Genomic DNA, 17,281 nt, shown 5'->3' with positions numbered 1-17,281 from the left:
TAGCCATTTTTGACATGGTATCAGAGCCTTCTTCTGTTAGTCATTTTTGACAACCCTAGCATCACTTCACAAGATGTCATCTTTGGCATGTCGTGGTTCTGTGATAGATCTTCCTCACTCTGAGATCATGGAGTATAATGTAAATATGATATCAGCCTTGAAATTCACAAGTGTTTTTCTAATTCAAACATTGTTACATATAAAGATTACGAATAATAGTATACATCATCTCAGCATCATTCATAATCTCATACAATGTACACAATCAAAAAGCTTTCCCAACTAACCAATGTGCACAACTTCACAACCACACCAACTCAACGAGCTAGTACAACTATGAACATGGTTTAGAGAGTGACTACATACCCATCCCCCAGCACAAAATCCCCATGTGGCTAGTACACATAACAATAGAAGTTCCCAAGCAAATGTACTTGTAGCCTTTAGTGCCCTAGTGAGTTCTAAACAATCCACTACCTAACTTCTAAGTTTGAAGACCCATCTATGTGACACGGGAGTAAAATAAGCCCCTCTCAAGCATCAAGTACTACCCAAGGCCCACCTCTATTGCAACTAGCTGATCCCTTTACTAATTGGCTCTAACCCAAAGGCTTCAAGATAAAGCTACGGAACCTCAAGTGAACCAAGTCACCTTCTTTCATCCATCAATGATAAATTCTTGAACTTCACAAGATAGCAACAAGAAACTTTACATCAAACCGTTCTTTCTTATGTGCCAAGATCTACTCCACAACAAAAACTTCATTTATTCTTGATCTAGAACAACTTCAAGTACCTCACTTTTAAAAGGTCATTGAAGCCTCACACGTAAGGCATTGTGAATTCTTCAATGGTCTGGTAGCTTTAACTTGTAAGCTTAAAGCCACATCATTAATCTTTTGAATTTTCCACGATTTGAAAAGGCAAATATGTTAGTTTGTGTCTTGTTCCATGTGCAACTCCTGCTCACGAGCCTCAATACGAGTCAAACAAGGACATTGGGAGCTCCATCACTATCATACTCTATCAGCCGTTCTTCTATGCCAGTTTTTTCCTTTACAGGCACATCAACTGGAGATTAGGGTTTATAGGCCTTGACCATTTCATCCACAAAAGCTTTCAGCCTGTTCACACTGCATACAGTGGTGTAAATTGCAGATTTTAACCACATGGACAGCCTATGCAGCATTTCTCTCATGGGTGGCCAATTTTTTCATGGCATCAATCGATGGCTGGTCAAGTCAACCTGTTAAATGCACCTGTTCGCAGCCTTGTATTGCATTCAGGTCAATGTGTTTTACTTCCATTTACTTTGCATTTCATCTACTCTTTTCTTCTCCCCGTGTTCCTTTCCTTCCATTGTGCACTCACATGGTAGCATCACCAAATTGCCATGAAAAGCCCTAAATATGCTGCATTTTCTTACTGAACTGTCACATTTTAACCCCTCACAGTCAGGCAACCTGATTATGGAGCCCTTGCAGCTGTCATCTCTCCCCCAACAGCAGGTGTCACGATTCAGCAGGTCCTCTCCATCAACTGGCAGGCCATTTCCATCATTTAGGAGATCATCATACCATAATGCAGCTTATAGCAGGCCTTTCCCATCAGAATGCAATCTGTAGCAGCCTTTCCAGCAGACGTTTTCTCCTTCCAGCAGCTCACCTATATTCCTGCTTTCTTTGCAGGTTTCTTGAAGGATATACATGGCACAGTCCGGACCAATATGATTGGCAAGATCTGACGGACAGGGACTTCAACAGGGACTATGAGGACTGCCAAAGTGACAATTAAGACCAAGGAGACCAGCATTCCAACTACCATGGCTGAAACGATTGGCACGAAGACCATGATCATGTGGATAGCGAGGATCAACATGAAGACCCCAAAGGTTATGACACAGATCGAGATGCGGGTTGTGACCAACCCTATCCACTATCCATTTATCTTTCTTATCCTCCTTGACCATCAATATCCTCTACTCCGCAGTTGGCCATCATGGCACCACCTGTTCGTATTGCCATCAGGATCCTCTATTCCACCCTTGGCCATCATGGAACCACCTGTTCCGGTGCCTGTCCTTCCCAATCTCCTGGAGAAAGACAAGCTCAACAGCTCAACTTGGGCCATATGCACGTCAAATTTATTTCTATCTTGTGCTCTTGTTATTTCCACACTTTGATCATCTTCATTTACTCTCTCTCCTCTTTTCATTTCCTTTCCAGATTAGCCTGTCTCTCTTTCTCTCGGTCCATGAGTGTTCCTTGGGGGCAATGCTCGAGCCACACTCGTGCATCTTTGTTAGAGTGCGTGTGTGTGTGTGTGTGTGTGTGAAACCTGCACATACAACAGCATAAAGAAAAAATTTCTTCAATCAAGGATTTGATGCTTGCAAGCTACGATTGTTTGGAGCTATGGCTATCTCTATCTGACCACGACGTCCTTTTGTAAGGATTAGATTCTCTGGGGCTACGACCATCTCCACTGTTTGTGTTCGTGTGTGGCGTCCCTAAACCTAGTCGGAAGGGCATAAAGCAAGAACTCCTTCTGCAATAATGTGATGATTTTCTGAAGCTACGGCCACCTTCCTGTCTCTCCACGAATTTCTTTCGTTACGATTCTCTCTCTCTCTCTCTCTCTCTCTCTCTCTCTCTCTCAGGTTAGCACGAATCAGAAGTACCTGTCTGTCGATTGACAGAATTTGTAAGCTCGTACGTGAAATCAAGATGCTCTGTCTTTCTTCAGACATGACGGTGGGATATTGTAAGTCGGCCAAATCTCAGATGACGACCCTAGATTGATACTTCATGGCATCTTCTCTAGACACACAGACAAGAAGAGATGTCTAGAGGTTAGACTCAAAGATTCTGTAATTCATAGGAAGATAAAAATAGAGTAACTACATGTTCATCCTTGTGGTCCATTCGTGAAACTTTTATAGAGATCAATTTTTGAAAATTCTTTTTTTTGGATGTTGCAATGTTAATAGTTTTATTGAATATTTACTTGATTTTCTAGGAATGATGAATATACTTGATATTAAAACAACTGAAAGAGATGAATAAAGTACAAAGTGTGATAGGAGTATTTATTCATTTATTAAGTGTCGTGAAACATGGAAAACATCGTGTACAATATATTACTATTCTAAATCAAGTTTTTTCTTTTCAAAAAGTGATTTTTTTTACATTCGTTGGGTGTCAATATAGGTTGTTGTAGCCTGTAATAGTTGAATTCCTTTTCAGAATTGTTTCTTACTCTAGGTTCTTGGACTTTTCTATGCTATCCACTATTTCCTTGATGCTAAACTCAAAAATTTCTTCGAATGGTTGGCAGGTTTGGATATTATTTATCATCTTTTTGACAAGTTTTATTTTGTGTTGCTGGAGTTTTTTTTAATATTCATTGTGTGACCTACGCAGACCTTTCCATTTTGTCTGCATCAGATGTTGTAGATGAAGTGCAAGCTCATGTCTCCTCGTGTTATCGCTTTTGGAAGGGCTATTAGGTGTTGCTTGGAGTTGGTGCTAGATGATGTAGTTGTGCTTGAGTTAGTGGCAACGTTTGTGGTGGCTGAGGTTGGTATTCTGGCACCATTACTAGTTTGATTTCTTGTTGGTTTGTTGAACTCTGCTCTTCTGCAACAAGGAATGTTACTATTGTTAGATAAAATTTTTATATTTTATGTTAAACATATTGCAGATTCTAAAGAAGCTATGTTTTGAGTACTTTTTCAGGAACTATATGACAGCATTGAATGGATCGGTTTGGGTGCCATGAAGTGGGGCATAGACATCTTTATTGAGTAAGTACATACCTTTTCGATGGTCACGACGGGCCTTTCACGCTTGCAAGTGTAATTGTTCATTGCCATATATTTTTTAAGTGTTGTGTCATCTTGCCCTGTTTTAACTTCTACTAGGGCCTCGAGTGACATGTTGAATCCGTAATGCAAGATTTCAGTTGTGTATATGGAGATGCAGTTTGTTCTAGTATCTAGTAGTGCTTGTGTATAAATTGTTCGTAGTGGATTGTCGTGTATCTTCGTATCAATGAGTTGTGTTTATATTAGTACGGTTAAATTATTAGGGAAAGCAAAGTATTAAAGATTATAGCAGTGTTTATACCGTTTGCAATTCTGTTCTATTCTCTACGCGAGTTTTTTTTTAGTATACACTTGGATGTGTCTATCAAGTTTTGGAGGCCAATGTAGTTTCATGTATATTGATGGTCTATGGCCAAAGATATTTGCCATTCTCATTTGGTTCGTTGTCAGGTACCTATACCGTGTTCGTTTGAACATCTGCATGCAAAGTTCGATATTGTTAGATATATTTATATTGCTAGTTTTTTAATAGATTTTTTTAGTACTACTATTTGTGTTGTGTGTACCTGATCTTGTAATATTTCCACACAATTAAAAATTAGTTGGTTAGTTAGTTAATTAATAAGTTAGTAAGATTATTAACTAAAGACTAACTAAAGTAAAAACTAACTAGCGTTAATAATTAACAATTCTTATTTACTTAAAATATATGTTTTTAAAAAACCGAGAGTCGTAATCTGATATTTTTCTTAGGTTGACAAGGACCATAGCTACCCTTCACGGAAGTTACAACATGAACGAGAGTTATAAGTCATATTAGTCACTAGTATTAATGTGTATAGTATGGATAGTCTAAAAATATTAGATTTTTGGGCAAAACCTAGCATATTTTAGATCTTATCCTAAAAATATATGGAGATTTCTAGAACTATATGTGATTTTTTTTAAAAAAATGCAAGTGATGTTTTAGTTAGTTTTTGAGACTTTATAAAAAGAAAAGAGAGAGAGAGAGAGAGAGATTGGCAAAATCGCGTGTGTCGCAATCGTAGTTTGCAGGCAGTAGACATCACTTCGAATAGAGAGAGAAAGAAGGGGTGATCTAAAAGATTTCTAAACAAGTGTTTTGAATTTTACCCCCCTTTAGCAGCCAATGAAACCATCAGATTCATGATTTGAGGATCATATCACTAATTTTTCCAAGATCCCCTCCACAAAGAGCTCTTCCTCTTAGCCACAACCCTTTTTCTCTTGGTTAGCTATAAATATGAGTCATGGGAGGCACAAGGAAGGACAAGGAGACCCTGAGAGGTTGAGAGAGAGAGAAAGAGAGAGAGAAAGAGAGAGAGAGAGAGAGAGAGAGAGAGAGAGAGGAGTTACCCCGAGAGGCTGCAAGGGAGAGAGTTAGCTCAATCCCCCCTATCCCGGTCTCCGACTAAGCCATCTTCTCTTAGGCTCTTCCATCTCAATATCCATTCCTTCCTTATCTCTCGAATCTACTTGCGAATGATGGCCCCCAAGCGAAGAATGTCGCATGCGGATGGCAATCCTACAACCAACAACAAAGCTTCGGGTGAAGGCATCACTATCAATCCAATTGCGGTATCGATCATAAGTAATGTATTTCCAAATTGATAGATGTTTGCTTTGATTCTCATATGAGATACATAAGTCTCCATACTATGATGCATGAGTATAGGTCATCAAAAAGGATAAATTTAATCTGACATATTTGAAAGATAGAGCTTGCAAAGTGCATGTATCAAGGGAAGTTAAATTCACCTAGTTGCATATGGTTTATTTGTTGATAGAGCAATTACAAGGAAGAATCGATCAGGGGTTATGCATGGCATAATCGTAAAAAGAATGACATTAAAAATTGTGCATACAAGTGTTAAGTAAAATTTTCATAGAATCGCTCTTTGATCCCAAGGGAGAGAGCGAATATGCGATGGAATTGTTATCACGTCTATTCTTGTATTGTTTGAAAAAAAATACAGTTGGTTTTTGTTGGTTGATCGAACAACTCCCTGAATGCTTGTACATTCAACTAATTGTTGGATTGTGGTTTGGATGATTACTCCAAGTGCTTGTGATTGATGGTAAATTCATGGCGGGGGGGTCTGTGATGAAAAATTGCCATGAGGAATAAATGAATGTTTTCTTGGAAGATGATGTTAGGGTGATTGCCTTGATTGTGCTTGCTTCTTAATTGGATTAATTAAGGAAGGATATTTGTACAAGTGGATCATCTCCAAGGTCACGCTGCATTTCAACCTAAGAGGGTACTGCTCAATTTACATGTCGAAGATCAAGTGGTGAAAAGGCCAATCACGGAAAGTGTGTCTCACTCCTAGGGCACTTGGGTTAGTGGAGCTCTAGAAACCCCTTGCTGAGTCCGAAATGGAGTTGTAGACTATCATGAGCCCAATGTCTGAGACATTGGAAGATCTTATTCTAGATAATGGATAAAAATTATGGTACCATGCGATTTGAACTGGGTACTTCTCTTGGATAGAAGGGAATACATAATTTCTCCTATATAGGTAGGAGACAAAGATTAACGTGAAGATAAGTTAAGGAATTTGTTTGAACTTGTTTTGTTTGTTCTATTTTCATGTCTGTGTTGTAAGTTACGCGAACAAACCCTGTTTCCTAAAAGGCCTAATTAAGAAAGTAGATTTTGAATGTCATACATAAATGTGATAGGACCTAATTAGAAAACTAAAGCTATCAAGGGAAGTGGGTGGACGAAACTCCTAAAGGGTCTGTCCTATGGTAGGGTGGTCCTAGAGAAGTGGGAGGCTTCTCACAAGGTTTTAACGTCATTCAACCTTTAGGTATTATTAAGTTAGAACTCGATTCATGTCGTTTTAGGGGATCGGAATGGGACTATGCCCTACGGGCAAAGAGGTTGAACGATGCATCCCTCTCGTTTTCCATTCTCTTTGAACCAAGTGCGGTATGGATCTGCTTTGGATTGGGTATCTCTTTGGAAAGTAGGATATCCAGGGCCTGATGCTAGATTGCTGTCAGGAGGTCTTGACTACTAGGAACCCAGATTTTGATCCCAGTGGATTCGACCACGAACATTCCATTGCGAGGTGGACTCGGGAAACCCTAGGCGACAAACCCCGTAACATTCCATGGGAGTGCCACGCGGCGTCGCTTAGATTCGTCTCTCGATGGACCGCTAAAAACGTGCTTGGACAATCGATAGGTGGCACGTTATAGCTGGTATCAGAGCGAAACTTCGTAATGATATGGGATTGATTTGTGTATGGTTCGTAGACATATCCTAAACAAATTAACCTAAGTGGTATGGCTTGACTATCAAGCACCTTCTACACATACGAATGCTGACATGCAAGAGAAGAAATTCCTTCTCAAGCAAATTAAGGCACCCGAGTTTGGTGGAGAAGGGATAGATGTTGCAGCCGAGGCAAATATATGGATTAAGTCGATGGATGATTATTTATTTGCCATGAAAACTACCTCTACCAATCAAGCAATGATAGCCAAACTTAAGTTAGTTGGTCAGGATCAGATGTGGTGGAAGCAATGGTGCAAAGATCAAGGTGTCTCTGAAGCCAATGTCACTTGGGCTCAGTTGAAAGATACTATACGCAGACGATGCCTTTCACCAACCTACCAAACTTTGAGGATGAATGAATTCTTCAAGCTTAAGCAGTTGGAATTAACCTTGAAAACCTACAACTCAAAGTTTGTAACCCTACTAAAATATGCACCACCTATGGATATTGTGCAGCAAGTATCCAAGTTTTGCCATAGCCTAAACACTCCTCTGAACCATTGTCTTGAAGCAATGCATTCAACAGACTTGCAAGATGCATTATTTCAAGCAAAGCCAATCGTTCAAGAACTTAAACCAGGCCATTATAACAAAGATGATCCTCGAGATCAAGGCAAGAGATGCCATACGTGTAGAGAGATAGGGCATATCTGTAGGAGATGTCCCTACCGCCAATGCTTCCATTGCAATGAGTCCAATGCTTTCATTGCAATGAGCTAGGACACATCCAAGCAGACTGCCCTGACTTAAGTCCAAAAGACATTGGGCCTCCAAGAAAATGAAGCTACACAAGTACAATCTTTGGATATATAGGGGAATCAGATGAAGAAGAAGACCTAGAACCCATTACACCCCTTTAGGATGATTAGAAATCCTAGATATCTTTCAAAAATGTAATACATTCTGTATTGAGAATACCCCAATAAATCCTACTCTTATACCTAAAGTTAATTTGCATAATATGAGTTGCACTGGTTTTAAAGTCAAGTACTTGTGTGACTAGAGTAGCACAACGAAAGTGTGGTGACCCCATAACCCACAGGTTCCCAAATGATACCCCCGGTTTCTCTTGAGATGAGGACATCTCGATTTCTCTAAGGGGAGGATGATGTAATATTTCCACACAATTAAAAATTAGTTGGTTAGTTCGAAAGTTAGTTAGTCAATTAATAAGCTAGTAAGATTACTAACTAAAAACTAATTAATGTTAATAATTAATTATTTTTATTTAAATAAAGATATATGTTAAAAAAAAGAGTTGTAATTTGATATTTTTCTCGGATTGACAAGGACCGTAGCCACCCTTTACGGAAGTTACAATGTGAACGAGAGTTATGAGTCATATTAATCACTAGTATTAATGTGTATAGTATGCATGGTCCAAAAATATTAGATTTTGGGCAAAAACTAGAATATTTTAGATATTTTAGATATTTTAGATATTATCCTAAAAAGATATGGAGATTTCTAGAACTAGATGTCATTTATTTAAAAAAAGGCAAATGATGTTTTAGTTAGTTTTGGATATGGAGATTTCTAGAACTAGATGCCATTTATTAAAAAAAGGCAAATGATGTTCTAGTTAGTTTTTGAGATTTTATAAAAAGAAAAAAAAAGAGAGAGATTGGCGAAATCACACGCGCCGCGATCGCAGTTTGCAAACAATAGACATCACTTTGAATAGGGAGAGAAAGAAGGAGCGATCTAAAAGATTTCTAAGTGTCTTAGGGTTTTACCCCCCTTTCCGAGACAATGGAACCATCAGATTTATGATTTGAGGATTATATCATTGATTTTTCCAAAATCCCCTCCACAAAGAGCTCTTCCTCTCAGCCACAACCCTTCTTCTCTTGGTTAGCTATAAATATGAGGCATGGGAGGCACAAGGAAGCACAAGGAGATCCCGAGAGGTTGCGAGAGAGAGAGAGAGAGAGAGAGAGAGAGAGAGAGAGAGAGAGAGAGAGAGAGAGAGAGTACGTGTGTGTGTGTGTGTATGTTGGGGGTAAAGGCGCCTCTGCCTAGCCGCCCGTGTATTACTACACTGACAGTACCCACCACTACACATTGCAGGTGGCGGGCGCTCGTCACCATCACTTTATTCTTTATACTTTTAGTGACAGTTTGAATAAAGGAAGGCCCGGTCACACATTGTGAATGTTGGAGTTCCAATTTGTGTCTCTATCTCTTCTTGCTCTTGCTCTCTGCTATAGCTCACTTCCAAGCAAACTTTGATCCTTCTCACCTTTCAACTAGTATCAGAGCAAGGCTTCCCAACTTCCCGAGCTTGGTTCGTGGCATTCTTAGCTTCCATTCAAATACCTACAACATTTGGTCTCCTTCCCGGCAGCCATAGCCGACCTTCCTGAGCTCCTATCACTCCTCGGCTTTCCGAGAGCACCTTCTTGGCCTATAGAGGCACCCTCAAGGCATTACATTAGAGGTTTTTCTCCATTTTACTTTAGGTTTTTATTGGTTTACAGGTTACACTGGGTATTCATAGGAAGGGGGCAGCCATATCTCATGCTCTTTGGAGCTCCTATGCCTCCCGCCTTCCGTGGAGCTCTTTGGAGCTAACTTGGGCCTATTGTAGACTAACTTTACCACCATCCCAAGCCCCCCATCAGCCACATTGGAGCACAGAAGTGATGTTATTCAACCACGCCAATTTGCGCCTATTTTCTTGCAGGTCTGGACTGCATATCCACTACAATGTTTTGGCTCCCTTGTCATTACTCTATGCATTGGGCACTAAGGCAATGCTTAACAATGCTATAAACAATGTATTGATGCTTTGCTTAAGCTCTAGACCTTTGGTTTGAGCATACATTTGTTGTAATATACAGCAATAGTTCTGTCCAGGTCTGCACCAGAAGTGTACAAGTCTTGGAACTCATCTACATACACTATCTCTACCCGAAAACTATACCATTGATGCCTATGCTTGGTGGATGTTGTGCTAATGCCATGCCATCATTTTGGACTGATTTTCTTGCTGAAAATATTCAGTTTTGAGCAATAAATCACTGTTGTATAATAGTTGTACAATAGTGGGATGAAGCCTATTACCTCATTTTTAGTTATGCCTATTGGTTTCGGGCTATGTCTTTGGGATATGCAATGAAGTATTGACCTTCAGGGTATGACATTGAGCTTGTCTTTGGTTCCGAATGTTTATTTGTACTTGAGCTTGGCTTTGGAATGCATTTGATGCTCCATCTTGGATGTACATATGGCATGTATGTTACATATGTCTGACCGATCTTGACATGCTTGGCCTATGTCACTACTACATGCTACTTACATTGTTTGGAGCCGATTGCTACTAATGCCTTGTCTTGGCTTGCATCTAGCTTCCTGAAACTTACTTGGGATATTTCTTGGCTTGTCAAAGTTGTATTTGGGATACAGTTGATGTCTATGGATGCTATACTTGGAAGCTAAAGAGCCTATATGCTCATGATGCCTTATTGATTTCTGGTCTTGGATCTTTCGTCATTGGTGCTCTCATATACCTTTCTTGAGCTTCTTGGCTTGATCCATATGGCTTTTGTGCCAGTGGGAGCATCTTTGGATACTTGACAGACATTGAGCAGGTGGTTTATGCTATTGAGCTTTGAGTCTTTTGAGACTAGGATCTTCTTCACTTGGATGTTGCATAGTTGATATGCCGTGGTCCGCATACATGTACTTGGGCTGATTTGGGCTTTGCACTCTCTGAGCATACACCTCTTCGTGTCACATCTTGCTAGTGTTGTGTACACTTTGCCTTATTACACAGGGGGTATGCTTGCTTATTGACGGATTCGTTTGACATGCTTGGGTGTTTGCCTAATGTCCGTATGACTGTCATATGTTGATTTATGCCCGCTTGATGCTGGTTATGCTTTGACAGTCCATGGTCGACTTGGTGCATTGATTTTGCCTATAGTTTGCTCTCATTACTTGGCTGTAATTTATTACAGCAAGTAGTTATGTACGGACTGATGTGGAATTTTCATGTTGAATCATCTTGATTTTATGTACTTTTGATTGTCCTTGGTATGTAGCATCATTAGCTATTAGTTCGTGATCATTTTGCCTTGGTTTTGGTGGTATTTTGGCTATTTACAACAAAAAACAACAAGCAGTTTTGCCAATATCACTAAGCTTGATGGTACGAATTATACCTATTGGAAGAGCCAAGTTTGGCAGGTATTGGTGCAAAAATCGCAAATAAAGCTACTAAGGATGCATGGCGAGTAGCCTAAAACTATGGCTGATGAGTGACGAATGGGATGAGCTTGATGAGTTATGCAAGTCCACCCTCATCTTGTCTCTCACTAAACAGGTGCATTACAATGTGTTTGAGGAATCAAAGAGTGCTTGGCAGCTTTGGGATAAAATTAAGAATCTCTATGACAAGAAAAGTCCAGCCAATCAGATGTATTGGCTGAAGCAACTTATGGACCTGTAAATAAAGGTGAATATGAAAATGTATGCTCATTTGAGCTAGTTCCGTGCTATTCTTAAGAACTTGACTTTGTAGAGTATTACCTTTAATGATGAGGTTACCGCATTGTTTTTTCTTGGGACTCTAAGTGAGTCATGGGATGTATTCCGCATTGCCTTATGTGCTCCTGCTACTATTTTGAACTTGCCTGATGTAGAGAGCGCTCTTCTACAAGAAGAGATTAATCGTAAGAACTTGGATGCCTCTCGTGTATCACATGCTTTGACTGTTAGATATAGAGATGGTAATAGCAAGAATAATCGTGGGAATGGCCATGATAGAGACTCACAAAAGTCTAGGTCTAAGTCACATGGTAAGTCATGCAGCAAGTCTGGTGGGAAAAATGCTAATGTGACATGTCATCATTGTGGCAAGAAGGGTCATATACGCCCACAGTGTCATGAGTTGAGCAATGGGAAGCACAAAGAGAAGGGGAAAGACAAAGTACAGGAAAAGCCCTCTAATCGCAAAATTATGCCTGTGAAATCTAGTGTGAAAATCAAGGAGATAAATGTCACGTAGACTGATGACTCCGATGGGGAGTACATGCTTGCAGCTAGTTCTTGTGATGCTACGTCATTGACCGATGTTCACTCTATGTATGTGCAGTGCTGGTTTTTGGATTCTAGTGCTTCATTTCATGTTACACCATGCCGTGAGTGGTTTCACTCCTACCCTACTATCTCTGGTTCAGTTTGCTTGGGTGATGATAGGTCACTTGCTATAGTTGGCATTGGGGATATACCGCTGTAGTTCTCTACTGGCAGTACTTTTCTGTTATAGGATGTACATCATGTACTTGCGCTTACACGCAATCTTATGTCTGCAAGGTAGCTTGATGATGCTGGGTTTCATGTTTCATTTGGGAATTCTTCTTGGAAGATCACCCGTGGCAGACGTGTGCTTGCTAGAGGTGCCAAAGCTTGCAGCCTCTATCCTCTTGTAGTTGATGGGTCCTCTCTTGACCACATTTTGTCAATGGGTTCCATTCCACATGTATCTCTTTGGCATGCCCGTTTGGGCCATATGTCCTTGAAGGGAATGAAAATGCTTTCTGGCTTGTACTACTTACTACCCCTTGACTACGCATGTTTTGATTCATGTGAGCATTGTCTTTATGGCAGACATACTAGGAATATGCATAAGAAGTGTGGTGGGACACGCATGATTGAGCCCCTAGCATTGATACATTCAAATGTCTGTGGACGCATGCCCTATCAGTCAATGGGTGGTGCAAAGTATTTTGTGACGTTCATTGATGATTTTTCGCGTAAAGTCTAGGCTTACCCCATTAAGCTTAAGTCCAAAGTCTTGACTGTCACGTGCTTTTGAGCAACTATGTGACGAGAGGGGTATTAAGTGTCTATTGACCACTCCCTATACCCCACCCCAGAATGGTTTGGCTAAGCGGATGAATAGAACCATCCAGGAGTGTGTATGCAATATGCTTAGCCATACAGGCTTACCATAGAGCTTTTGGGCTGAGGCAGTCAATACAGATGTGCATGTCATAAATAGATCACCTTCTAGTGGTTTGGATGTCTAAGTTGCAGAGGAGGTATGGACTGGGAAACCTCTGTCTTATGCACATTTACGTATCTTTGGATGTGAGGCATTCTGCCATGTGCCCAAAGATAAGAATACTAAGTTGGATCCTAATAGTGTTAAATGCATTTTCCTTAGCTATGGGGATGCATGCGAGATGGGTTATTGTCTCTCAGATCCTCAAGCATAGAAAGTCATCCGCAGCCATGATATAGTCTTTCATGAAGACAAGATGCATAGGCAACCTAAGAGGGTGGTAGAGATATGCATGGTTATATTCCAGGAGGAGCCATGTGCTCCTGCACAACTAGTTGTTGGACAGCCTCCTGCAACAACAATTGGTACACATGGCCAAGGTATTGGATCGGCCACAGAGCCTGCCATGAGAAGGTCTACTAGAGATAGACGTCCACTTGATAGATTTGAGCCCTCGATGCATTATGTCTTGGTTATAGATGTAGGAGAGCCTCTCACCTATGATGAGGGTATGCATAGGGATGACAGTCGCTCTTGGGAGAGGGCTATGCAGTCTGAGATAGACTCCTTGCATACGAATACGACTTGGGATTTGGTTGCATTGCCTTAGGGCAAAAAGCCTTTGCCATGCAAATGGGTGTACAAGCTAAAAAGTACCCCTAGAAACCCCAAGCTGGCTTATAAGGCAAGACTTGTCGCTAAGGGTTTTAAATAGAAGCACGGAGTTGACTTTGATGAAGTCTTTTCTCCTGTGGTCAAGATGACCACCCTACACTTGGTTTTGGCCTTAGTCACGCAGCTTGACTTGGACATGTATCAGATTGATGTGAAGACTGCATTCTTATATGGGGATTTGCATGATGAGATATACAAGGAGCAGCCTAAGGGCTTTGCAGAACCTGGCAGGGAGCACCTAGTGTGCAAATTGAAGAAAAGTCTTAATGTCTTGAAGGAGGCACCTAGGGAGTGGTATAATAAGTTTGATGCCTTTATGCAGTCACAGGGCTACAACAGGACTGCTATGGATCCGTGTCTTTACACGAAGAAAGCCCGTGATGGCTCCTTGCTTATTTTGGTACTTTATGTGGATGACATGCTGATAACAGGAAAAGCTCATGATGAGCTAGATGCTCTTAAATCTCAGCTGAAGAAGAGCTTTGAGATGAAGGATTTGGGATAGGCCTCTCACATTCTTGGTATGTGCATTAAGCACAACAGGCATCATGGACTACGCTACCTCTCACAAAGGGAGTACATTCATAAAGTCCTTGAGTGTTTCCGCATGCAGGATGTAAAGCCTATTGGCTATCCATTACCTTCTTATGTGAAGGTTTCACAGGCCGATTGTCCGCAGACGGATGAGTAGAGGGCCAACATGGCCAAGATCCCTTATACATCAATTGTGGGTAGTTTGATGTATGCCATGATAGCCACTCATCCAGATATTGCCTTTGCAGTTGGTGTTGTGGCACACTATATGGCTACACATGGCAAAAAGCATTGGGATGCCCTAAAGGGTATCATGAGAAACTTGAAGGGCACAGTAGATATGTGTATTTGCTATTGCAGCCAGGATATAGGAGTTGTAGGCTACACAGACTCTGATTATGCAGGACATGCAGATAGTAGGAAGTCCACTTCTGGCTATGTCTTTACCTATGCTGGAGGTGCTATTTCTTGGATGTCTAGGGTTCAGAAATGTATGGCTTTCTCTACCACTAAGGCTGAGTATATTGTAGCCACCACTGAGGCTTGCAAGGAGGCCATATGGCTAGGCCCTTTGGTTCATGACCTTGGAATTGATACTATACCTACACTGCATTTGGATTCTATGAGTGCTATTCAGCTAGCCAAGAATCCGGTCTTCCATGCGAAGACGAAACACATTGAGGTGAGGTATCACTTCATACGTGGGGTCATGGAGGACAAGTCTGTTGACCTTATCAAGATCTCCGCTGACAAAAATCCTATAGATTTGCTCACGAAAAGCCTCACTACTGAGTGCTTTGCCTTCCTCAAGAGATTGATGGGCGTTGGATGAGATGATGTTTTTCCTCATCCAGTTGTACATGTGTACATTGTACTGCCTTTTCTTTTTCTTTTCCCTCCTCACTGAGGCAGATTCGCCTTTAAGTGGGAGGTTGTTGGGGGTAAAGGTGCCTTTGTCTAGCTACCCGTGTATTACTACACTTATAGTACCCGCTACTGCACACTGTAGGTGGCAGGCGCCCATCACCGTCACTTTATTCTTTATTCTTTTAGTGATAGTTTGAATAAAGAAAGACCCAGTCACACATTGTGGCTGTTGGAGTTCCCATTTGTGTCTCTTTCTCTTCTTGCTCTTGCTCTCCACCATAGCTCACTTCCAAGTAAACTTCGATCCTTCTCGCCTTTCAAAGAGAGTAGAGTAATTTATTATCGTCCACAAAAGGCCAAATTATGACCCATGGGACCTTTCCAGATATACAATGATTCTCTTCCCCCATGGTAGAAAAGGGAGAGCTACGGTGAAAGAATGATCTATGCAGTGTGGTTCTCCCAAAAGTGTAACATGCAGGTGATGAGAGCCCCTAACTTCGATATAGGAGTAGTGGTCAAAAATTGGTGAAGTGGCCCCTGTAAAGGGATATCAAAGTCAGCCCATATGTGTGCATATGCTAGGCATGTCATAATCATGTTGCGTCTTCGTCTTCCGTTTCACTTTGGCCTTGGCCTCATATTGTGCTTTAGATTTTCCGGATTTTCCACCTTGTCCGCCTAAGGGTTAATAGTGAATAAAGAAACTCGTTTGGAACAGCGCAAGAGAAGGCAACCGCGGAGGGCCAGGAGACAAATCCATCTAACACCATATTCATTTTAAAATACGGGTCCGTCCATCAGTCTCTCTCCCCACCGGGGTCCATCCAACACCACCGTCAATTTCAAGTCCATAAATCCCTCCAGCACCAGGGATCATATCCAACTCAAGGACCTTTCAATTCCATAAATCCCTCCAACATGTCCATAAATCTCTCGAGCACCAGGGATCATATCCAATGCAAGGACCTTTCAGTTCCATAAATCCCTTCAACATGTCCATAAATCCTTCCAGCACCAGGGATCATACCCAATGCAAGGACTTTTCAGTTCCATAAATCCCTCTAAGAAGTCCAGGAATCCCTCCAGCACTAGGGATCATATCCAACACAAGGACCTTTTAGTTCCATAAATCCCTCTAACCGGTCCATAAATCCCTCCAGTACTAGGGATCATATACAATGCAAGAGCATTTCAGGTCCATAAATCCCTCCAACACCAGGGTTCTTTCCCAACTCAAGCACCTTCCAATTTCATAAATCCCTCCAACAACCCACCCCCCAACACGGCTTGTATACAAACTCAAAAAGTCACATGGCTACCCCAGCAACATTGTTCGACTCACCACCCAACAAGTGCCATGGGACTGGCACTCAACTAGGAGGGGGGTAATGTTAACCCTTAGACGAATAAGGTGAAAAATCCAAAAAATGTCAAACAGAATTCAAGGCCAAGGCAAAAGCGAAATGGAGAATGAAGGCACGCCAAGAAAAATCGAGAAACACAAGAAGTGTAAAAAATCCCTAAATCTAGGAGAGGCACACAAGAAAAAGCGCAAATCAATACTTCTATAAAAGAGCACAAGGCGCACCATGGTTTATTTTAAAACCCCCCCGTGCAAATTGTAAATGTAGATGGGTGGTAGGAAGGAAGCTAGGAAGATAGAAGAACAGAAGAAAAAAGGGCCTAGACTATGGCCGGCCATGTAAAAAGGGGATGACCACCCAAAGGGGAATTGGAACTTTGTATATAAGGTTCAAAAAGTGAATGAGAGCTCATTCTTTTGGTGTGTGGCAACAAGAGACTCACCTTCTTCTCTTCTTCCCTTTTCTTTGTTTACTCGTGTGTGCTTGAGGGAGGGAGTGTGAGAGTGTGAGGGTGAGGGTAAGGGATCAAGGAGATGAAGCTCTCCACCATCTCCTCTCTTTGCTTGCTCATGTGTGCTTGAGGGAGAGAGTGAGGGATCAAGGAGATGAAGCTCTCCACCATCTCCTCTCTTCTTCTTCTTCTTCTTCTTCTTCTTCTTCTCTTCTCTTCTCTTCTCTTGCACACGGCTATG

At 41.2% G+C, this 17,281-nt stretch overlaps 1 protein-coding gene across 1 annotated transcript in view; it reads right to left on the bottom strand.

The window, feature by feature from the left end:
- LOC148009929 (WW domain-containing protein) overlaps nucleotides 1-2,888 on the bottom strand; it is a 72,293-nt gene extending 69,405 nt beyond the window's left edge. Inside the window, exon 1 of the mRNA XM_087673338.1 lies at nucleotides 2,681-2,888. The gene's annotated coding sequence lies outside the window, so the exon portion shown is untranslated. The remainder of the gene's footprint in view (nucleotides 1-2,680) is intronic.
- Nucleotides 2,889-17,281: the final 14,393 nt, after the last annotated feature.

Source organism: Lygodium microphyllum, chromosome 30, assembly GCF_053477565.2.
Source record: "Lygodium microphyllum isolate KBCC chromosome 30, Lygodium_microphyllum_v1.1.10, whole genome shotgun sequence".
In the NCBI taxonomy this organism is placed as follows: Eukaryota; Viridiplantae; Streptophyta; class Polypodiopsida; order Schizaeales; family Lygodiaceae; genus Lygodium; species Lygodium microphyllum.
The sequence above is the reverse complement of the archived record's forward strand: the minus strand, read 5'-3'. Positions and strand labels throughout refer to the sequence as shown.